At 40.1% G+C, this 25,474-nt stretch overlaps 1 protein-coding gene across 1 annotated transcript in view; it reads right to left on the minus strand.

Moving 5' to 3' along the window:
- Positions 1–25,131, minus strand: part of RNF144B (ring finger protein 144B) — an 87,853-nt gene extending 62,722 nt beyond the window's left edge. The window contains exon 1 of the mRNA XM_085220122.1: positions 24,976–25,131. The gene's annotated coding sequence lies outside the window, so the exon portion shown is untranslated. The remainder of the gene's footprint in view (positions 1–24,975) is intronic.
- Between the last annotated feature and the right edge of the window lie 343 nt (positions 25,132–25,474).

The following is a 25,474-nucleotide window of genomic DNA, read 5'->3' on the forward strand; positions in this document are numbered from 1 at the left end:
TAAATGCCACGCACACTCTAAATGCTTGAATGCTAAATGCTAATATAAAATGAATACTGAATGCCTGCAGAGGAGCCACGAGGCCACAGAACGCCACTGTACTTCTGATTTCTGAAAAATTTCCTGATTTATTCCTTCTGATTTCTCACTTTCTTCCCTTTGACCCTTAAGCATATGTGGTATCTGTCTTACGATCTCAGACACACAAAGACTTTGGCAGGTGATTTCTAAAGCATCCTGGCTGATCAGCCCTCTGTTACCTGCCTGAAAGCTGCCTAATTCCACTCTAGAAATCTAAATCTTTTCACCTTTTCTTTAGAATTATTATTTTACTCACTCAGCAGAAGTCCAAATATCCCCCTGTGAATATGGCAGTAGTTTATGACTATTTGTATCTGTAGAGATATATAGCACACATCAAAGCCTTTGATATTCTGTCTGTCTTAAAGGCTTTCTGTGTGAAATGTGATGAACCAACAATTTTTCTGTTAGCATGTACGTCCGAGTTCCTGTTTTACTGGAAACGTAATATGTACAACCTCAAATTTTTACGTTGTCATTAACGTGTGCATAGGTTCATCAGAAGGTAACTTCTTTAGGTAACACCTATTTGACTGTTCCTACCTACTAGTAAAATGAAGGAAAAAAAAAAAGTTAATAGGCTATATTTCGTGAGACTGAGTTAAATTAACTAAGTAACCTTGTATAATTACATTTTTCCACATAGATTTCTGTATCCCACTCCAAACTGGTTCCCTGTGAGGCAACACACATTGTCCCAAAGAAGTCACAGTCTGAGGTGCAATCAGAAGCAACAAGGAAGAGTTGTAAAACAAGAAGAGAAAAGTAAGGGAGGAAAGGTGTGACTGGAAGAAGACATAAGCTAATTCTGTATACAGTGAAATGATTCAGGGTACTTGACATTTCTTTTTTAGCTTCCTTTCCTCCTCAAGAAAATAAATAACTGAAATTCTTGACTGACAGCTGACTAGTCACCGCTGTTGGCTGACCACAAACAGAAGTCATGGAGGAAGTGAAGAAGCAGAAGGAAGAGAAGATATTTACCTTATGAATAACAAGGCAAGGTTCTTTATCTAAACAAAAGCAGGAAGACATGAGCAAGCCTGATGTTGGCAGAAAACAAAGGAGCAACAATGATTTACTGGGAAGCAGAAAGCAGCAGCAATCCTCCCAGCTGGAGGACTGTAGGAGTGGGCACTCTCTCCTGAAGGCCTTCCCTCATGAGGTTGCTGATGGTAACACCTAATGCCCATGAAACACTAACATCTCAGACCACACCTTTCCTTTTGCTATTTACAGAATTTTGGAAAATTCTCATTTTGGCACTGTAAAAACAGATTTTCAAACAGATTTTAGAAACTGAGGCTGAATGCTTTTCTGGACCACAAGAAACACTGCAGCATTAGTTGATCTCAAACATCATTCACCTGACTTCATTATAAAGCTGAAAGCCTCTGAGTGAGATCAAGCACAACTACTGATTTTTTCCTTTTTACACCTTTTCTCAGTTTAGGCACAAATCCCTTCCCCACCTGCCCTCTCTCCCTCAAAAAACCTCACTGTTTCAGACCGGTATGTGAAGAACCTGTTTTAGTAATCAGTTGGGTGCTCTGATTGCTTCATGGTGACACAGATACTGTCAACACCTCACTGCGGAGGTGTTTCTGGCAGGATTTGCATTTTGCTTTGTAGCCTTCCTCCACAACATGAGCCTTCTCTTAACAAAGAAGCCATTTTATTGACACACACTACTAAGAGGAGCTTTCCCTGGCATCTGTAATTAGAGCTTTGGTAACTAATTGTGCTGGAAAATGATATGAAGAAATTGTTCTTGAAGGGATTAGCTCTCTTTAAGGGCTGTTTAGAAGCTAGAAACAAAGCAGTGTTGCAACACCACAAATCAAGCTATGTCCCAAAGACCATTCTGGAAAACTGTCTCTATGGAGGCCAGCTATACAAAACATAGATGCAGACGTATGCAGAGACCAGGCTCTAGAAAACTCTGTATGTCCACCTTCATGCACAGCTGTGCACAGGAGTTACCAGCAGCGTGACTCAGCCCCCTTGCAGGCACACAAAGCACCTTTGCTGAGATTCAAAGACCCAAATTCTGCTAACACAATCAGCAACAGATCAAACTACCCCAGCCTTTGGGTACACATTTCTACATTTAAAAGTCCGTTTGAACCATTTAATAGACACGAACACTGCCATTATCAAGCCTACCTTCATTCAAGTAGCAGATTCCCAATACTACCTGGCTACTAATGCCCAACAAGCACAGAGGGAACTCTGCTCCCTGTAGCCTCCCATCATGAGCATGACTTGCTGTAGTTTTCAATTTTTCTAGGAAAACCTTTCATGTTCGAGAAGTGTTACTGGCTCCAAAGCACCTTCCTTCCAAATGAGAACAATTTATCTTTTTCCCAGCCAGCCCCAATTGGATCAGTTCTCTTTTTTTTTTTTTTTTTTCCCAGCCTCTTCCCACCACACTGACACCTGCAAGAAAACGCAGGATCAGTCCACCTGTGCTCCTCACAGCTCTTCAGCCTTTTCTGTCTACACTTGTAGACGTCCTTACAGGAAAACTGCCCCACACTAGATAAAACTATACTGAAGTTAGCAACAGCTGCCAGCAGTGTCTAGCCTGAATGTTTAAAGGATCACACAGCATGTTGTCAACCTGCAGATTTAGTTAATTACATATGCCATGTAATGTGATCGTACAATTGCATTATTTGTTTTAATATATGCTCAAAACGAAACTGATGGCTGCTAATGAGCTTTTCAACTTCTATTGAGGCAAAATCACTCATGCACCTAACACTGTCAGGGAAGCTGCAAGGAAACTTGGAACTAGGCTTTCCTCTGCTCCTGCAGTCTATCTCATTCATAAAGCTGCTGGACAAAGTGTTCAACTATCAAGCTAAGACCACCTGAAAACCACCTCTTAACATTTATTCAATGGCTTCTCAAGAATAAGACAGATACTGAACATTTTAAACAGTGTTTATTTTTAATATTTACCTTAACACAAAAGGGGTTTAGTTGAGAAAATATGAGACTGTCTAGTCAAAGTTACCACAATAAGAACCAGCAGATATGACAGAAAGAGGAAAAAATAAATTTTTTTGTGATAATTGAATAGTGTCTGGCATCAGAAGACTGAAGGAAAGCACTTCTGTGTAAAGGAGGCATCATGCCTGAAAAAGACACACAATTAGGACCGGCTGTCACAGGGCTTTAGCACATAGAATCATAGAATTGGTCAGGTTGGAAAAGACCTTAAAGATCAAGTCCAACCACAACCTAACCATACTACCCTAACTCTAACAACCCCCTGCTGAATCACGTCCCTGAGCACCACATCCAAAAGGTTGTTAAACACATCCAGGGATGGTGACTCAACCACCTCCCTGGGGAGGTTATTGCAGTGCTTAACAACCCTTGCTGTAAAGAAGTGTTTCTTGATATCCAACATAAACTTTCTCTGGCACAACTTGAGGCCATTTCCCCTCGTCCTGTCACCTGTCACCAGTGAGAAGAAACCAATCCCGCTTTGGCTGTAAGCACCTTTCAGGTGTTTGAAGAGAGCAGTAAGGGCTTCTCTCAGCCTCCTCTTCCCCAGACTAAACAGCCCCCACTTCTTTCAGTTGCTCCTCATAAGGCAGCATTACATCTTCAGCCTCCACCAAACTGGTTCAGGAGGAACTTTAAGTGAATTCAGAGACACACAGCTGGGGGAGGAAGTTGCTGGCGTTCCTAACTGCTCACTTATAAAAAAAAATGTCTTTGAGATCCTGAGTACCATATAATGCACCAAAATGCAATCTGCAATTTTTGCCATATTGATTGTAGCTTGATCCCTTTTCTGCCTTCCTTTTGTTTACCTCTCTTCCTTTTGTATTACAATGTGCAGTTAAATATTCTTAACTACATTAGTGAAAGTAAGAAAAAATATCTTTTTAAAATTCATTCTGGAAGAAAAGGAGAAGAGTTGCACACATGGACCAATGATGATGCTTGCCATTTGCTCTGAAACTGCAGCTTTTCACAGGCACACTACAGCTTGATTTTGAAACTCCCTTTTGATGCAACTCCATACCAGCCTCGATTTTGAAGTTCCCTTTCAGTAAAACTACTGCCTGTGCTTCCTCTCTTTAACTACTGTGAAAAAATATGAACACAGAAAGCAACACTTCTATTTCAATAGTACAGATGAACATAAAAGGGAATCTAGCTTTGCCTGCATGATTTATACTGCCAGTAGAAACCTTTAACTAAGTTATAGTAATATTATTCAGTTGAACTTAGTTTGTTTTGTAGCAAACATATGTGAGCTATAAATCTCAAGAAACAAAAAATCTATTTAGCTGTAAGCACTTTTACATCACCAGTGGGCTGAGGCATGCTTTCAGCATTCTGTCTATTCAATGGCAATGTCAGTTGATTAGGCAGATTAGATATGCCTACCGGTGCAGCTACCCAACAAATTACAGGCTTTCTATCCACAGCAGGCTTTCAATAATTCCATTTTCCATGGAGATTAAAACGTATCTTTGGAACAAAACAAAGCCCTCTACTACCCAGCCACTCACTGAACGTTTTGATAGTATCTTAAGAATACAAATACATCTAAGAAGCATACCTACCAGTCTCCAAGTCACCCTGCGAGCAGCAGATTGAATTAAGCTTGGTAGCCTATGGAATTGTGGACTACATTTAGTCCCCATGGCATAACACAGCCCTTGTCCTCCCTCTTCTAACCAGCTCTTGCCAGCCCAGTGCAATGTGTACCAACAGGTTACCAGCAGCAGCCACGCAGAATGGATTAGCTATTAGCTGCACTTCTCTTAGCCTTGCAAGAACTGCTGGAGTTGAGCAGTGAGTCCCAGAACCACCACAGGGAAGACAGGCAACCAAAAGGATAGGATGAAGATAGGGTGACTGCACACACTGTGTTTCCCTCAGAAGCTGAAAACCTAGCTGCTTCTATAGACACTGGGATGCTGTTTGGTGTTTCTTTTCAGGAAACACATCAGAATGACAAAGTTATCAGAAGATCCATCTTTCAAAAATGTCCTGGTATAATTATTTTTCATTGGGCCACATCTCCTTTTGGAAGCTTACTCACACAATTAACTCAAGAGATAGAAAATAGCCCAGAAGTGCATTGCATTTTATTACAGCTGTAGGAAGTGATCTAAAAATATTAGTGCTGCTGCCTCAGACTTTGGTCCTCAAGTCTATCTTGCACTTCCATTAAAGCCTCAGAGTAGCCGAACAGCTGTAGTTTCGGGATGCATTACACAATTCCTCAAAAAAGAAGGAGCTTGTGGTGTTTTTTGTTCTCTGTAACTGCAAGAGATCAGAGAGATGTCAGTGGGTGATACAACATGGCTTTAGCTACTATGTTATGACAGAGATGTCAACAGCAGTCAAAACGTTTTTTACATTTGTATTTTTAAACTGTTCTCACAGAGACAAAAATCAAGATTTGCTCTGTGGAAGAAACCCACAATCCAAAAAAGTATGGATGTTTTGGATACTTGAGAGTAAGTCTACAGGATCCAGCATTAGTTGGCGATCTAAAGACAGGCTGTGCCTTGGAAAAGAAATAAAATTCAGAAGAGGAGAAATAGGGACACAACCATGGATGTACTGCATTTTGAAAGCATGCTTCTATGCTTTACTCCGGAGTAAGATTTCTTTTTCACCCCAGCCCACATAAAATTTCCCACTTCAAGCTGCACCACAGAGCAGAAAATCTGGAGCCATCACCTTTAGGTAACAGTGATTAGATAAGAGATAATCCTGTTTATGTATACATATACCACATAAAAGTACCTAGCTGCAAATGTAGCATCCAACACCCACTCTCCTAGATTATCAATACACTGCATTTCTATGAAAAGGGATTAGGACTAATTACTGCTGTTGATATGGCTTCTAGATATAAAAGAATTTGATAAATTTAACCAAAACCACAGCCATCTGCAGCATTTCCACCCCTACTGGCATAAAAAAAAAAAAAAACTAACAGTAATTGATTTTGGATCATTACCACCAGTTCTTACTGACAAAAGTCAGTGTCTAATGCTAACATCCTGCCTGCCCAGCACTGTCCTCCCTTTTCTTTATTCCCTTCTCTGTAATCCAGGAACACACTACCTTTTCTTCTAGATAAAAAGCTATGTCTTTGAAGGGCAGCATCAATAGGATGTGTTCTAAATGAAAGGACACGTTAAAGCAAACATAATTTACTAGATGTGAAAGAGGATTCCCTACGTTTGTGAGACCATCGGTTGGATTTCTTTAATCAGAATGAACAAGCTCTGAAGGTGCTTTCAGTTCTTGGTTAATAGTTGCTGATTAAGTGTGGCACAATATTTTTATTACTTACAAAACGCCAAAGTGATGCAGTTATTTTCTGAAAATGTTTTTAGCAGAAATGTTGTCTGATGTTCCTTGCCTAGAAACAGTTTTTGTTTTAAAATTTATGAAACGTGGAATAAAAATACCCTCCTTCAGAGAGTGCTGGATCAATTTCAATGATAACAAGTTACAGTAGTTTGTACTGTATCCTCAGACAAGTTCACATTTTAGAAATACTTGCCTCTTCTAAACAGAAGCTTTCATCTTCTAACAACTCAAAAAGCCTCATTCTTTTCTGACTACTTGACACAGCTTTGCTTCCTCCTGAAGTTCTCAGCATTATTTGAATCTTGCTCTGAGACCCAGAATTGCAAAAGCAAAAAATATTAAAATTCACTATTTCAAGTAAGAAGCATAGATATTAACTCACAGTAGCAGGACCCGAGTAATAAGTGAGCTCGAGTCTTACAAAAATCACTTTATTTTGTATTCCGTTTTGTATTCAAACAAAGCCCAGCCAAATATGACTAACCATGACACAGAAAACTAAAATCATTTTTATATCTATTGTGTACTTTTCACTGTGCATCCAAGCTTAGTGCCAACGCAGGCTCTCCCTAAATCCTAGACTGCATTCGTGGGGTGAACTGCCAATTATATCACAGCAACCTTCTCCTTGCCAAAGTATTTGATACCTGGCTGGCATTTTCATTAGCCAAATCTGTTTTGCAAGCTTTATGAACTGTGCTGCAGCCTATGCTACTTTGATTCTGTGATAGCTAGAAGCAGCAGTTGAAACAGATTCCAGCCTGTCATTTTCTAGTGTAAGTCACCATCTACATACATCATGCTTTATCAGCAATGAAAAGCAGAAATATCACAGTTGTCCATATCTCAGTGGTTTTGGCCACATAGTGTCCAGAAGGCATCATTTTAATAAAGTCCTGCATCTGTAGCTCTAATTCGATTTGTGTGCAGCAAACTGAACTACAAAAACACACTCAAGGCAGACCATGCACTCATCCTGAAAGAAAATGAAAGCACTTTGATTCTGGTAACTGACTGATACGACATCAGCAATGTTTATGGAAAAATAACTATGCTATCCTCTGTGGAATCACTTCAGTGCTTCTCAGCAAGACAGGCAAAACTGAATGCTACTGCCCTGAGGATGAGAAGAAATTAACTAATTTTATCCTCATATCTGGACCAGAAACATGCAGCTTGGTAATGGGAGCAGAGCAGGGAGAAAGCCAAGAAGGAAGTGCTGGGAGGTGGGTTAAGGTGGGTGGTGAGGAGGAAGCATCAATACTTAGAAGAAGTCTGGAAGGATTCCTAAGTCTCCCTAAGGAGTGGGTGCCAGCAAGGAGTAACAGAGTTATGTGTGGGGAAGAAGGTTTAGCAGATAATTTGGGTCTGCAGCAGATTTTCTTCTCCTTCATTATCCCTCCTGCTTGTAAATTCACAGCCCCCTCTCAGATGATGAATATTTTGAGTCATCAAGTTCAAGGAATCTAAAAGAAAAGACGAATTGAGATTTTGAAACAGTTCAAATCCATTTTCTAATTGCATGCTCACTACACCATTACCTTTATTTACTTCCAAAACATCCACTTGGAGGTTGAACATTTACTAAGAACAACCACGCCCAGAGCTAAAACCAAGTCGTTTTTACCTGTGGCTACAAATTGTACAGCAGGATTGGGAATGGGGTACTTAACAGCCAAAGAACGTCTCTTGGAAAATTACTCTGCAGCTCTCAATACTGTTTAATACACAAAAAATCTCCATTGGTTTCTAGGACATCAGTCCCACAAAACAATTATCTCACAACCTGTCTTTCAAGTCTCATTTGCTTCCTGGATGATTGACTTGCCATAGGGAAAAAATGCCCTTCATTTTTCTGAACACGCAACCTACGCGTTGTTCTCCATAAACACTTCTTGAAACAAGTGTGAACATTTGTCTGTATGTAAAAGCTTTCAATTTCAAAGCACAGTTGTATTAATTTTGATGTATAATTTCAAGCTTCCTTCTGACAATTTGCTGCCTAGAGTGATGTAAATTGCACTCCATAATAATAAATTCAATTTGTATTGTTTCTCCCTCTCTATCAATTATTTTCTACACCACCACAATGTCATTGAAAAATACTGGAATACATTAGGCACAAGAACTACTTCACAAGGGAAAATCAAGAGAATGTATGAAAAAAAAAATATCTGATGGCAAAGGCTGTATAAATTGAGACAAAAAGAGTACTGTTCCCATACAGCTTTATAGAGCAGTGCTATTTTACGTTTTTTCCCATCAACATGAAGCAGGTTTTTCGGCTTTTTTTTTCTGCCTCACAAAACGGAATCGGTTAACATTGGAATAAACACACTGGGTCTGTGTTTCAGTCACTGTAAGATGACAAAAGCTCTCCAGGCTGCACTGGAAATTCACACCAGCTAAAAATCATTCTTCACTTCCAAGAACAGTATGAAATTTGACTCTTTTTTGAAAAGCAATTGAAAAGCACTTCCAAACAAGTGCAATGACATCATACATTCACTTCTTCATCATGTTTAGTATAATACAATGCAGACTTGGGCTTCACAGGACACACGCTACTCTAAATTAACTACCAGGGAAGGAAAGAAATTATGAAGAGGGCAGGCAAACAGGAAGAAATACACAGCAGCTAGTTATCCTAAAACTAGTCACTCAGGAAAGGAGCATTAAAAAAAATTGAACGTTGATCAGAAAAGAAACGTATAAAAATTTAAACCAATTAGACTACATCATAGAAATCTCTCACCTCCCAGAAGCTCAAATACTTGCCATATAACAACATATAACAACAAGGCTATATTTCTCTTCTTTCAAAGGCAGTGACTTCACTTCTTCTTGGAAAGGAAAGCTGTATTATGTTCTAATGAAAATAATATTTTTCATTTTTTAATTCAGGTTAAGTTCAGACCTGTCTTAAATCACAAACATGACACTGTACTATTTTGCATCGGTCCAAAAGAGCCCTCTAGCGTTCACCTGCTGCAGGCCAAACAAGCTTGCAAATGGCTATGGAGCTTCCTTGCAAATTTCTACCTACCAGCTCCACCTAACAGGCCTAGATAGCACAAGGAAAGCAAATTTTAGGTACTGCGTGACACACCTGTGTGAACACCGTAATTTCAATTTCACAGTTAAAACTGCTCATCGGTTGATCACGAAACTATTTCTATATTACTTCCTCATTTTAAGGGATTAATGGGGCTTTCAGCCAACCATTATTAATAACACTCATTGGTATATAATTATTTATGTCAAGAGAGCCTTCAGTCTTGAAAGTAAACTAATTATCTCATTCGGTCATCACTATTGAAAGTGCAACTAACTTGCATCTCCAAGGAGTTATTTTTCCATTGGGATTCTGTTTACTTCTTGAAGAGATATCCTGTTCCAATTTAAAAAAGGTAAAATCAGCTTAAGACTTCTTACTTGTTAAGTTTTCCCACTTCCTCAGCTGGACCAACGAATTTGCCTGATGAAATAAGCTGTGAAGCACACCATTACAGCCCCCAGAGCTACCAGACTACAGATTCTTCTGATTTTTAGATGCTTTTGCATCTAAGGAGACTGTGCCTTTAAGTTCCCTATCTGCCAGCCAAAAAAAAAAAATCTTAACCCATTCCCCAACCAAAAAGGGCTGCCATACAGAGTCATGTGCAATCTGTGAAGGAGGGCATAATATTCATACATTTTGCCCACAAGTCTACTACTGATAGACACATGCCTCATGTACCTGTGGTTGTATGTCTGGCAATACATTCTGGACACAAAGAAAAGGCAATCTCAGTAGCTTAATTCAAGTCTGGTAATGATAGGCATAATTTAGTCTTCTGTATACACACAGCCCATCTCCACTCCATACCTCCTGAAGTATGGTGTTACTGGTCACTCAGACACCCTAAAATACACCAAGCCTCTCACATGGGCTATGTGGCCCTTGGTAGGTCTCTCTCTGGTGGGTCTTCTATCTCAGTGACCAAATGACTGGATCCCCTTGTTCTCACCTGCTGCCAGAGCCACTGTCAATGGGGCAGTGAGATCAGGGAATTCTCCAGCTGACAACAAATCGCCTATCACATCGGGCTGTTGTGGTTTAACCTGGTAGGTGGCTCAGCACCATGCAGTCCTTCACCCACTCCCCTCCTCCCCAATGGGATGGGGGGGGGGAGAACAGAAAAGTAAAAAAAGGAAGAATATCAACATTGTTTTTCTCCTAGAACTAAACATAGTATACCAGGTGCTCTGGGGAAAACCATTTGTCCCAGCTGAAATCAAGACATGGGCCCATAGTTTCACTATCACATGGCCATGCAAGGCCAAATGCCTGCACAAAGCAGAAGCCATTTGGAGAAATGGAAAAGGAGAAGGGGCACAATGACCTCACTTGGAGGCAAACTGTCCCACAGGCTTCACCGCTCCTGCTCCGACACGTGATTACAGCTTCTGTATGACATCTGTCCTCAGCAAGAGAGGCAATTCTTTATCTACAGCAGAGGTTTTTCTCTTTAGGCAAATAATACAATTAATTCCAAATATATATACATTTTTAAATTTTATTTCTGCCACTTTCGTAATTCATAGAAGTTTCTTATATCCATTCCACAGTTAGAATTGAAAAAGAACAGGACTTGAAACCCTGCAGTGAAAAAAAAAAACACAACAAAAATACATTCCAAAATTGTATGAAGAATAACATTTGACTTCTGTAACAACCTTCTGGTTTTCAGAAAGCATGTGCAGAAGTTTCAAGAACGAAGCATTTTGGCAAAGATGTCCCCTCTAAGAAGACTGATATTCATGCCCAAAATCACAGAACGGCCCAGGTTGAAAAGGAACTGTAAGACCATCCGGTTCCAACCCCCTGCTATAGGAAGGGACACCTCCTTCTAAACCAGGTTGCTCAAAGCTCCATCCAGCCTGGCCTTCAGTGCTTCCAGGGAGGGGCCATCCACAACTTCACTGGGCAACCTGGTCAGTGTCTCACCGCCCTCACAGTAAAGAATTTCTTCCCAATATCCAGCCTAAATCTACCATTTTCCAGTTCCAGAGTCCCTGAGATCCACAGCTATGGTTTAATGATAAACTATGTACAAAGAGAAATTCTGCTGACACAATTTGATTCAGAAGCATTACATCAACCTTCATCTTAACTCTATTAAGCATGTTAGATACACGAAAAGTTATTTAGAAGTTACTTGCCTGTTCTTCCATTAGAAAGAGTATGGAATATTCAGTTCAGCCTAAACTCTCACACATTTATTTAAGGGATTCTTATTGCAGGGATTTTAGAGGATATTTTTGTATTGCAGTTATTTTAAGTTCAAAGGGTGTGGGACTTGTTTGTTTGTTTGGTCTGTGGTTTTTGTTTTTGTTTTTTTTAATATGAACAGAACATTTCAATTCACTGATCTCAGTTTTACGGCACTTGGTTTAGAACTGTATCCAGCTTACTGGCAATAACACAATTTCCTTATCTAAATGTAAATGAAATTTATGTTTCCCATCAGTAATAACAAAATTATCAAGGGATAACAAGCAAAAGGAAAATATGTAAAATCCAACAGTGATTTAAGTGTATGTATGATATGACTCTATTGAGGTCATTAACCACAAGGTCACAGCACATACAATTTTATGAAGAACAGCAATACCAAAGAAGAAAACCTTGTTTTCCCAGAGGAAATTCAGTGCTACTTTACAATTATTACATTTTTCCATCAAAATGAGTTACATTCACTGTGTCCTGTTATGATTTCCTTCTTCCTCAGCCTCTGTTAGAAAATGAAAAAGCAGCATGAAAGAAAGCAGACTGACACTAGAACAAATTAATTATGATGCTCTGAAATAGGGTATTGGATTATTTTTTTCTTATATTAGTGATAATACAGATTTATTTTAAAGAACCCTACCATTCCTACTTCACTGAGACTGTAGAGGTGAAAAGCATATTTTGTTAAAACAAGCAATAATTTCCAGAAGGAACTCTGTATGCCATCATTAGAAGCATTTTCAAATAATTCCCATGGCCTGACATCATGTTTGACAGTTTCTATCAAATCAACTGGCACAAAAACAAGGTTTCATTTTTACCCTAAGATAGCCCAAAAGTAGCCCATAGTCTATCCCCTTAGAAAACCACAGTATCCAATTTATTCCAATATTCTCCTCACCCCCAAAAAAGTCAAGCAAAGGAAAAATACATGCAGAACAAACCTCTGTACAGAGGTGACTCTGCAGATGGAATTCAAGTAAGCAAGGAAAGCCTCTTCATGTGAAAAGTGAAAAAGGTAACATGAATATGCATGCTCTGCAGACGTGTTAATAAAGAGAACTGTTGAAAAGGTTACAAGTACTCCTGCTTTCATCTTTTAAAAGTACATTGAATAGAAATCATAGGCAAGTTATAAAAAACATGAAGGTTATAAAAGGCCTGGCCCTTGCTATACTGATAATGGTACATTGTACAAGCATTAATCCTAAACCCAAAATAATACTAGCAAACAAACAATTCACTACTGTCTCAGAACACTTTCTCTGGTTATTAATTATCAGGTTATCTGAGTTGAGCTTGAAGTAACAGCTGTCAGAGGGCCAAGGCAAAGGAAAATGGCCAATGAACTGCAATAAGTCACTGCTCAGTGGTACTTAGCAATGGAGTGGACACAGAGAGGCAGTAGCAGATCCACAGACATCAGTATTCTGGATGAGGGGAACCCTTAGGGCCTCCACTTCCCTTCTGCTGTGCCAAGCCTATCATCACATACGCATCCTCAGTCGGTTTATGCATCGTACCAACCCAGCTCCTCCCTTCAGCATATGTTTTAATTCACTCTGTGTGCCCTCATCTACTAGTGGGATCTCATGAGCAGAGGGAAGCCAGGAAGACAATCAGAGCTCCATTAATCCCTAGGCAGCAACTCGAAGTGAAGTAGTACACGCACATGTCTTTTGAGGACAAGGAACTAGGATGCAAACCAAATGAGGGACCAGGAGCTAATGAGCATGTAATCAGTGCTGAAGGGCACGCTGCACAGTCTATGACTTTCTTAATGCCTGCACTTTATAGTGTTTGCAAATTAACACGCAGCAGGCTGGTGGGAATCTGAGTCATCTAAGGACTAAAATAAATGCATTCAAATGTCAAAACAACTAAGTAAGAGTTCCAGTTTTTAAGAGCCATATATTCAATGGCAAAAGAAAAGAAATTCCAAACATGCCCCGTTTTGACCCTGTTGAAATCTAATGCTTTATTCAATAAATAATGTGTAGAGTTATTATTCGTGCTACTTTAAATTTGGTTTTAAATCCTCATTGAGCTCATCTCTCTGTGGATATTCAGAATCTTCTAATTAATTGAATTTATATACAATAAAAAAGCAATATTTAGTAACAGCTAGGAAATAAGAATTCAAAAGAATATAAGATTCAAACGTAGGTTTTTGTTTTGCTTTGCTAATGAAAAAATATTTCTGATTTTTACTGCATTTTCTTTTGACGTGAAAGAAAACCTGCTGATGCAAAAGCAAGTACTGGAAATGCGAGGAAAGAAAGCACTGAAACTTTACTCAAACTGTTGCTCTGTATTTTAAACATTCAGATGTGAGGCAGTGTGCCTCCAGCTTTTTCCAGTATGGTGCAACTGTGGGCTTCCCCTGCAAGAAGAGCTCCATATTGCCTCCCACCCTCATTCCTTAGGAGCTGAGCAACTCCAGAGTAAGACAGTTCAGCAAACTCTAAACAAGAAAGACAAGTTTTCCATCTGACCAGTTTACTGAACGTCTCTTGTCCCAGGAAACACAGAAAGTGCATGAATGGATACAGAAGCACACTTGTCACTTGTTCCAGAACAGCACAGAATAGCACAGTGTCAGCAGATGACCAGCCAGGCTTAGGAGCTGCTCAGAGCCTTAATCCTATGATACAAAAAAAAAATCCAAAAACCCTGCATCCTTTCCAACTGGACCACGTCTATTATCCACCCAGTCGTCGTGCCAAAAAGCAGTAACATAACGTGATGTCGGGATGGAAGGTAAGACGACCACAGGGTCACCCCTTGTGGCAGAAGGACAGGCCTAAGCTGACTTCGACACCGAGGGACACAAGGAGGAGCAGAGCGATGTCTGTGGCATCCTGGGATGAGGTAAGCAAGGCGAGGAGCTCCATCTAGTGAGAGCACCAGGCAAACATCGGCACGCTCCATTCGGAACCTCCACCAGCCTGATGTGAAACTTCCTCGTGTTTTATCAGAGTTCACAATTTCAGCATCCTTCCTCTCTGAGGAGATCACAGCACGTTACTCTTACTCCCTAAAGCACTGGAAGAACAATCTAGCACAACGGCCCAAAGCACCACTTCTGCACTAAAGAAAGATGACTTCTCTTCCCAGGTCCAGTATTATTATTAAAAGCAACTGCTTTACTTCTGTTTTCCTCTCCCCACTCTCACCGTGTTGTACACTGAACACGTCTGGAAACGTATTGCCATTTGAACATACATGTTGCACATGCGACATGTCACCCCTCTCCTCAAAAGCTATACATCAGCATCGTCAGCTCATTAATTTTTAAAACAACCTATGAATTTGCATTTCAAAATATCCCAAAAGTTTTGTCGGACTTCTTCAAACACAGATGAAAATCTTAATTGATATAAACAAAGAGATAGAAGCTTAGATGTTCTAATATTCTAGAATATTTGCCAGAACAAAATGCAACATAAAAAGTCAAAAGAGGAAAGTTGTCAGCTGCTGAAGGGCAGAGACAAATAACAGTGTACGAGGAGGGAAAAAAAAAATCAAAAAGAAGGTTTATATTGTGAGGATTAAGCATTCCATAAACAGAAGACAGCACAGAACAACTACAAGTCTATAAGCAATACTTACATTAGCCTTGAGAAAAGAACACCAGGCAGAAAATGAGGCAACCTCAGAAGAAAGTAGAAACCAATAACTAGCAGTACTTCGAACAAAAAAAATAAAAGCTGTTTCTAACTCTGCTCTGAACTGTTTGAATTCATTTTCAAGACTGTTTTTCTAAGGACGGGAGCAGAACCCATGCCAAAGAATGTGAGCTGTTTGGTTACTCAAAAAGGAGCATTTAGTTTGGGAAGCATCAGGAATGTTTAAGGGAGCATTTTTTCTGGTTCTTTCCAAGTTGCTACCAGGATTCCAGATTATTTGGACTAAGATGGAGGAGAATAAAGTGATGAGTAACTATATAAAGGCATTTAGTACCTATTATTGCACACTAGCTTCGGAAAGTAGTCAGTGCTCCTAGCCAGCACTACATAAACTCAAAAGATTCTGTATGTTCATCCAAATCAACCTATGCAGGAATTAATTGTAATTCCAGAGAAGAAAGGCTGCTTCATCCAAGCACTAACTGCATTCAGAATTCCCTCCTGCATGTGGTCTCTGCAGGATGGCCTGCCAGGGATTTCCACAGACAAGAAACAGACTTCTGTGCTGCTCAGAGAACATGGAGAGATGGCCAAGGAAGCATGTATGTCAATGAATGAAAAAGGACTCTCACAGAACGTCCACAGCAGGCATATCCCACCCATGGTCCAGATGTGGCCTTGGACAGTGTGGCCCTAGAAGATTGTGATTTTTTACCATTATGATGTGATTTTCACCAATACTTTCCAAGATTGCATGAAATCTTGTGCATTACATGCTACATGCACTCGTGTCACCTGGTGAGTACAACGCCGTGACTGTTGACAATAATATTCCAACCTATCTACGTGCCTGTATGCTTGTGAAGATGAGTTTTCTTGTTATTAAGCAGACACGGAAGTTTTCCTCTTTCTTACACTTGGGTTGTGTTATTTTGTAAAACAGTTTAACAACTTAACAAGTTAACTGTGGAAGAAATATCCAGAATACTTCCGTAGTGCTGACAAATTTTGTAATTTCCAACACATCAAAAAGCTCCCAAAAATCATAAAGTAATTTGCAGTATGTTTCTATGGGGAATTTGATTGCTCATTTAAATGAATTAAATGTGTCTTCAAGGTGAAAATTAACGTATCTGTGCTATGTTTCAAATCATAACAGCGTTCAAATGAAACTTAAATTATGACAGGCTCAAGTTATGGCAAATAATTTTGATACTTTGGCTAAACACAGTCATGTGCAGCAATGGTTTCCATTTCGATAAAGGAATCTGAGAAGAGGTATCAAGATTTTGGCAGAAATATATTCTCAGTCAACGTACATAAATGACCCGTGAATTTTCAAATGGAATGTATACAACTGCAATCAGCAAAGACAAATTTGGTCATGTCTCTTCACTAGTTTGTTTATAAGACCTACCTTGACTGAAAAAAAAAATCTCTCACTCCATAATCGTGCCTTATTCATGTCATCAGTTTCTGCCATTTGTGAGCAACTATTTTCAAGAATGAAGCACAAAAGATTAAATTTTCATTAAAAATCTCTGAGGAGCAACTTGAGAACTTGCTAAGAATTGCAACCACTTCCACTGAACCAGACTGATGCATTTGGATGCATGAGGGAACTGGGCTTGCTTAGCTTGGAGAAGAGCAGGCTCCAGGGAGACCTCATTATGGCCTTTCTGTACTTGAAGGGAGCGTATAGCAGGAGGGGAAATGGCAGTTTAAGAGGGTGGATAGTGATAGGACAAGGGAGAATGGTTTTAAACTGAGACAGGGGAGGTTTAGGTTAGATATGAGGAGGAAGTTTTTCACACAAGGGGCAGTGAGCCACTGGAACAGGTTGCCCAAGGAGGCTGTGGATGCCCCATCCCTGGAGGCATTCAAGGCCAGGCTGGATGTGGCTCTGGGCAGCCTGGGCTGCTGGTTGGTGACCCTGCACATAGCAGGGGGTTGGAACTGGATGATCATTGTGGTCCTTTTCAATACCCAGGCCATTCTGTGATTCTATGATTAATTTCACAAAAATAAGATCAAATATCCCACTGGATTAATGGTTTTGTTGCCTTCTTGTTTTCGAACTTTTAATGACTTTTTTTAAAATAAATTTTGTTACTTACATACGTTAATTACATTATATATTTTATATGGGGCCCAAGACAACTCTTCCTCACCCAAGATAATTCCTCTTCACTCAATGTGACCCAGGCAAGCCGAAATGTTGGACATCCTTGTTCTGTGTAAAAAAGCTGATCTGCATTAACCAGTGGCATGAATTCATAACACAAATTCAACTGCTCAATAGCTCCTGCCATGTGCAAGGAATAGCATATGCCACAATAGGGAACTACTTCACAAAGAAGTGAATGCCCAAACCAGAAGCCTGTGTGAAACAATAGATACTGTGTACATCCTACTTTATTCCATGGTAGTGACATTTTTAGGAAGACAGATCTTCAATATCAGGAAATTAACTTGAAAAAAAATTGTACAGCTGACCAATTTAACTTAACGTCTCTGCTTTTTGCAGATTTCCAGGAAAAAGCACAGTCCCACATCACAGTTGTAAAAGAAAGCTTGTTTACATGGACACACAGCTTTACTGACACAAGCCTTGCCAAAGCCTGTAAATGAAGACACTGAAGACATTACCATTTTTTGCTGCCTGCTTAAACCTTCTGCCAAAGAGGGCCATTGCTGCAGCACAGCAAGCAATCTGTTCCTGCCTCACAGTCAACTGAATTTGCTTTCTTGGAATGTAAGTTTGTGCTATATCCCATTTGTAAACTACCCCAGCTGCACGGCAACCATACGTGCTGTTCTGACGATCTTTGTCCAGCAGCCTAAGGAGAGGAGCAGAACAGAAAACTAGACATTCAAACCCCATTAATTGCCTTACCAAAACTTAGCAGGGTTTGTTAGCCAAAACCTTCAGGAAGATTAATTAGAACAAGCTTTTAAAAGTTATTAATTAAATCATGAATAGAATTTTAAAATGACTGTAGAACACTTTTGTTTAATTTACTTTCTAAGTTAGCTAAACAAACAAAAGCCACTGCAAAATACAAGTATCCACAACAGATTTTACTGTGAGTTAACTAGGACACTTCAGAAGTTTGTTCATGCTAACATCTCAGAACGTCCATGCTGTTAATTTGGAATATTTTTTTTCTGAATGTTCCTATGTATGCAAGCCCAGAAACTGCTACTCGTTTTTCCTGAAACACCAAAAAGCAGCAAAGACAGAGGGCTGTGTTCAGCGCTGGGTTGGAAGGTAGCAGTGACAAAGTGTGAAGTGAAAGCATTCCAAGCAAGCATTTTGGTGAGGTATTCAGAAAAATGACAAAAATGGCTCTGTTGCTTAGTTCATTTTTCATTGAATTACTTAACCAGATGGAAAGCCAAGCTATGTGACCTTCTCTGCCAAGTAAAGTCACATATCTTTTTTTCTTAACAGGGTTTAAAAGTAGAAACAAGTCTGAAAAGACAAGCAAAACTTTGATGAAAACTCAAGGTGAACACATTTTCTAAAGGGTGATCGCAAAGGCAATTAGACACACAAAACAGATTTATACTAACAGCTCTCAGATTTCTGAGAAAATACGTGTATTATACCATCCTCATAATATTGATCATTCAGATGCTGGAAGTGCACATTGCAGCCAAATTCTTCTTCAGTAAAGTCATCTCTTCAGTACACCAGAAAAAGAGAAAATCACATACCTACAAAATTTAAGGGAATAAATAAATGCCATAGTTAAACTCTTGCTCTGATGAGAACCACAGCATTTGTTTTCAGTCTCAACTTCTATAGTTAATGTTGGGTTCTGCTGTGCTTTCCGTATCTGTATTCCCACCTAACAAAGCTCAGAGCGGATCAGACAGCTCATATGGGCTCAAACTGAACTCACATTTACATGTCAGAAGTGACACACACACAAATGCTACACAACTAAATCCTCGAGCTGCCTATCTCCCTACTTGTCTTGAACAGCAGCACACACCAGCTCCCAGTTTACAGTGGGCAAAAACACCTTTCTCTGAGTACTGTCTAACCACAGCTAAGACTTCAGTAGGCTTTGGGACACAACAAATCTTGCAATTTTAACATTAAAAATTTGCTTACTTTTAATTAAGTACATTTTTACTTTTCAAGACCAAAAAAGGAAATTTAACAAACAGATCTAATAACACAAAATAGTAATTTTCTCTAAAGCTGTGAAACCTCTCACAGAGATAGCAGCTATTTACATTATTAGTCAAGTCTACACTCCTTCACAGATCTGTACAAACCTTCAGCTATGTGAATTCTATCTTTACTTGGGCAGGCAAATCAAGCATCTACTCTCATAGATATTTATAGTGCTGGGATTTTAGGACCTATTTCTGAGAGGTGACAGACAACTACTTCTTCCAGTGTAACAGAACGTTCAGGTTACAGAGCTCATGTGTGATCAAGGATCTTGTAACCAATGCTGCAAACCACCACCAAAAAGTCTAATTCTCATCAATAATAAAAGCTGCTTTACATAGTGGGTATAACTATATCCCTTGAAGCCTAACTAAGCATCCAAGGAGTCTTCTGTCACCAAAGGTAGTAGCAATGCAGTATGTGTTTCATCACGAGAATTTACAGCGGTTTGAAAGTAGAGCAGGACCAGCCTCACCACAAAGTACCAACCAGGGTACAGGAAAAATATTAGCATAAAGTAACTAAGAATAATTCACAGATGGACAATGGGCTTATTTATGTTTAATATTTGTTCAATGTTTTATCTCTGAAGTGATTAAATACTCAAAGAAAAACAGTCAGGATAAAAACATCAAGTTTTACAGTTACTGTCTGTGTACCAGCAACCTCTTTTCCCTGCTACATTTTAAGAAGTACAAGTTTTAATTTTTATTTATTTATTTATTTTTAAATCAGAACCAGGCAAAGGATTTTCTCATGAGCTTTCCTGGAAAGCTAACTTCTGGACCAAAACAAATAGGAAAACGTCATCAGGAAATGAGACCAATTCATTAAGTTATGAGTATGCAAAGACAAGATTTGGACAAGACAGTGGTGAAAATTCTTATGTAACTTTCAATTTAGCAGATCACTGCAAAAAACAACCACCTATTACACAACAAGAACCCAAATGAATGCAGAACCCGGGCATTATGCAAAACATACAGCGCACTCTCAACTTCTGTCTGACTTTCATATATTCATCTTCAACCTAAGGAACAATACTTAAAAGGAGTAAACATCCACAAACCCACTTGTCCACAAAATTTTTACAATTTGCTCCAAATAGATCATTTCATCAGAATTATAGGATTTTGTCAAGTCCTTTAAAAAGCATTGGGAGTGGCATACATTTCCATGCGTACCAGATCATTCGTAAGGTTTACAAGAGACATAGGTCTAGATATAGGTACAATACAGGCTATCTTATGTTGGATATACATACACAGAATGTATGTTTATTTACCTGTCCAACAGCTGTCTCTCACAGATTATAGCCTGTTATATCATGGAAAATAGAACTGGTGCTGTTTCACTTTCACATGCCAAGCACAGCAAAGGTGTTGCTCCATTTACAGCAAAGCCATTCAGGGAGCTAGCATGGGCATCACATGCATTTTTCCAGATAAGCTGTCCCTGTTGGTGATTAAAGCTGTCTGGAACTGTAGTTTGACCAGTTTACTTTGCTCTTTTCTACCGACCTATTGGAAAGATGTTGCACATTTCCATGTTTTTCCACCATCCAGGCAGTGTGAACAGGAATCAGCAAACTTGCAGCATATCCCCAGCTCTGCTAATAAATGGCAGTTAAACAAGCAAATAACATCGTTTGAATAACTCAGAAAATAACGACTGACTTTACCTGAGCAGATATCCCAAATTTGGGGGCTTTGAGGTTGTTTCACTTAAGAGAAATAAATTGGTGAAGTCCAGTATTCCATTAGGAGCAATTTGTTTACTTACAATAAACGTACATGGGGCAAAAGAGGACAGAGTAGAGGGGGGGAAAAAAGATGAGACAGAAAAAAAATCCAACTCTTCTTCCAAGAGATTTATTATCCCCTCTATGGATCCGACTATGCAGTTTATATTTGTAGTAAAGAGATGCATATTAATTAGTTAGCCTTTGAATTTTCTGAAAACCTTTGACCAGTTACCCACAGATGCATGTGGGTAGTGATGTGATTTATTCCTGGAAAGTCTATTTGTAAGGTCCACATTTCAGAAGCAGCGTCACTCATCCTCAGGCAAATAAATTTTGCCTTCTGTGGCATCCTTGCAATAATTTTGACTTGTATGGGGACTGTTTGAAGCAAAACATTTTACAGAGCATTCTTATTTTTGGAATTAGATTGTATAAAACAGCGTTGTGGTACTGCCTGAAGAAATAAGCAGAATGACAAATGTACTGATTTGCATTTAAGAAAAGGTTACTTTTGTGTTTGGGTATTTTTACCCAAACTTAGTCCAACTTTATAGGAATTGCTTTTTTAAAAAATACCATTTTACTAAACATTTTGAATACTTATAGCTGCCATTCACTAAGTACTACATGGTGTTTCACTTTTTTAAGTGAGCTTCAGAATACTCCTGTAGGTATTTTCTTCATATTATACCTGAAAAGCCCAGGTACAGGAACCTTCACTGACTTTTATCCAGTGCCAGAGAAAGTGACTGTTAGATTTATATGCACAAAGCAGAAAAGCTGTACTCTATCTCCGTGCTCAAAAAGACTTTGTACTTTTCTTTTTCAGAGATGAAAATTTAAGCAATAAACAACACTTTGGCATAGCACATTTAAACCCTCAGTGAATATTTTCAAAAATCCATCAGCATAAGTAAACATAATGTTTCGTGTAAGATTTCAGAATCTATTACTGTTATGGTCAGGAGAAAAGGACTGAAACATGAAAAAGACTTTTTGTTTAAAGAAGCAATAAACATTTGCAAAGGCTACAAGTTTCTCTTCTGCATGGAAAGTTAAAAAAGGTAGAGCAGCTGTTAAAGATCAGTGAGTTTAAATCAGTGTCTTCCTCCACAAAGAATGGCTGAAGTGCTCGAAATAAAATTAAGGAGAAGCCTAATTCTGCATTACTGATTACAGCAAATACCCAGCCACCCTCTCTTTAGCATCACAGTATCTGTAATCTCCACCATCCTTGTTCTTTTTTACCATAATAAAGTACTGAATGCCCTTGAATTTCCTATGGGCTTGTTGTGAGCAAAACCTTCCTCATGTTAAAACAGCAGGTATACTCTTCACTTAGGTATCATAAAGCCTGTAAGTCAGATTGCTTTATGTGGTAATTACCAAGCTGCAGTCTTTATTTTAACCTCAGTCAAAAAAGACATCTTTATCAGCATATCCACAGCTGCTAGGCAGGAATGATAAGTTTCACAGCTTTCAAACCTGTCCACATCATTTGAATGTACTATTCCACAGCACTTTTCAAAACACTGAGCTTCAGCCAGCTAAATCCATAGTAGGAAGCAGGAGCAATTCAGTCCTCCCAACCTAAATGTACTCTTCCTTTTCTTCTTAATCATTATTGTACATGGATGCTTCTTGGAACTGTGTCATGAATGCATGTCAAAGTGATTCCACCATGCTCCAAATACTAAATCAACTGGAATTATGCTGAAAACACGATAAAACAAACAGAAACATGTAAAGAAATGTAGTGACAGAAGTCACAATTAGTCTTTATACCTTTGATTAGCATTTAGTTTAGGGCTGCAGCTCAGCAGAGACTTCAGAGTATTTACTTTTACTTTCCCCTTCACATGATAAATAGTTCTTTGGGTTTCACCCTTCTAGTTAGGCCTTAAAGCATACCTCTCCTGCAAAGCACGAATACTGCTATCAAAAGTGATACTTCAAATAAACATCATCAAACTGGTTTCCACTTAAAGAAATGCGATAATATTTAACTAAGCTTTTGCCAATTTATCTCTAACATCCCATACTTTGATGTCAAATGTACGTATATAAAAGAGATAGGACAGATAGGATTTTCCCTCTGCAGACTTCAGTAAGTTAACATGTCTTTCTAGTTTCTTATGCTGCAGACATGCTTTATCCAAATACTCACTAAAAATGCATTCATATAGAACAGGATCAAACCTAGAACCTGAATGGTGAAACTGGAAACCTTCTGGTCCACGCTAAACCTCTGCAGCTCCCTGTGGGCCTCTTACAACTTTCCTTGGGGTGTGGTATTACAGTGGAACCCACCTCACACAAAGGGGAAACAAGACACAGGAATCTGCAAAGCCTTTGAGGTTCAGCCACCAAAGAGGAAAATACAAGGTTCCTATATTTAAGTTGTCACTACTTCAGAATGTCATTACTGAAATTCTTTAAGACTTTCTTTATAACTTCAAAAGTCCTCCTCATTGTGACTCTGCAAGGCTATTTCTGTGCATGCACATAAAATAGTTTCCTAAAGCTTTTAGTTCTGACATATCAGAATTTCCACTAAAAAGATCACCAGAACTGAACGCTTATGGCTTTTAGCCACACAAAACACCACTGTGGTTTCTTGCCCCTACTAAGAACATGTGTTACACCTATACTTTCAATTCTACAAGTTCTATTACAGAGAAGAATCAGTTAAATTGCACATTGTTCACATTACATATGAATCCTATCCTGAAGCTTGGCCCAAGCAGACAAAATTCACAAAAAATGATAAATGTATTGAACAAATTCAGTATCCAGGTACAGTCCTGTAAATGGAGGATAACAGCACTGAAACAAATGGAGTTACCATGGCGAAGAGTCTGGAGTAACTGGGAGCAAAATTTGGCCAACTGGCATTTATTCACTTTACTAAACTTAAAGTCATGGAATGGCCAGACAACCAATAACTACATACTTTGTGAGGAGAAATGTCTAGAAACCCAGCACACAGAGGTGAAACGAGGATAAATGCTTTGCTTCCACGCTGAATTTTCTGCATTTTGTTAGTCTAAGCCAGGCCATGGATATTCCTGTAATATGCCATGAATATTTTCAGCATGGAATTCCATTTCTTTAAAAATAAGACATGATTCATACCAAATTCACATGGCAGGCCCTGGAATTTTAAAGCAGTTTGCACGTAACATACAGACATGCAGACCTTCAAACGACTTCAGTTAGGATTTCACTTTCTAGAGAGTAAATATAGTTGTTTCAACTACAGACAGAAAATACTTGTAGATTTAGCTTTTCTTTCTGCATCCAGCTTACGTACTTAGAAATAAATAGGCTAAGTGCTCAGATCTGAGGGGGGAGAAGGCTTTTCACAGCAGCAGCCACTTCAGGCAGCCGCACTAGCACCTCACGTGTGGCAAAGCACGCCTTATGGAGGGAACGTACTCAGAAAAGTCCGCCAGAACTACGGCAAGCCCGCGTTCACCGCCGGCTCCCACCGCATAAGTTCCCAGAGCCGACAGGAACCGCTCGACAGCCGCAAAGCCCGGAATTCTCCTCTCCCGCACGAGGGAACGCCAACAGCCCGCGTTCCCCAGCACGCACCGCCGCCCGCCCAGCCGAGCGCCGCGGCTGGAGGAGCGGCGGCAGGAGCGCGGCTCCCCGCCCCGCAGGTGCCCGCCGCACGCGTGCCGCCCCTCACCTCGGTTCCTCGCGGCGGGGCGGCGAAGTTCGGAGCGCGGTGGCGTTTTCCTCCCGGCCGCGGCCGGCGGGGGTCGGCACCTCCCGGCGGGTAAAGCCGCCGCTCTGCCCGCGCCCGCCTTCCCTCGCCGCGCCTCTCCCCGCCCGGCTGGAGGCTGCCAGCGAGCGGGACGCCGGGACCGGTGCCCCCGCGCGCCCGCCTGCCCCCTGCGAGCGCCGGGGGCGGAGGGAGCCCCGAGGCCGGGACAGCGGCTCCTTGTCATAGCCGCGAGTGCTGCCAGCGGAGACGTGCGGCAACGCGCGCCGAGGGCGCACCGCGGCGGCTCGGGGCCGGCCCGCTGCCCAGCGCCGCACCGCTTCGCTTCTGCTCGGGGCATTCCCGTTGGGGTTCGGTGAGGCGACGTGAAGCGGATGTCCGCTGTCACCGCTCACGACAGCCCCAGTCCGGGGATTTGCAGGGGGCAGCCTGTTGTCTTTCGACATCTTTCAGGAAAAACTTC

Source organism: Meleagris gallopavo, chromosome 3 (genome assembly GCF_905368555.1).
Source record: "Meleagris gallopavo chromosome 3, MGAL_WU_HG_1.1, whole genome shotgun sequence".
Lineage (NCBI taxonomy): Eukaryota > Metazoa > Chordata > Aves > Galliformes > Phasianidae > Meleagris > Meleagris gallopavo.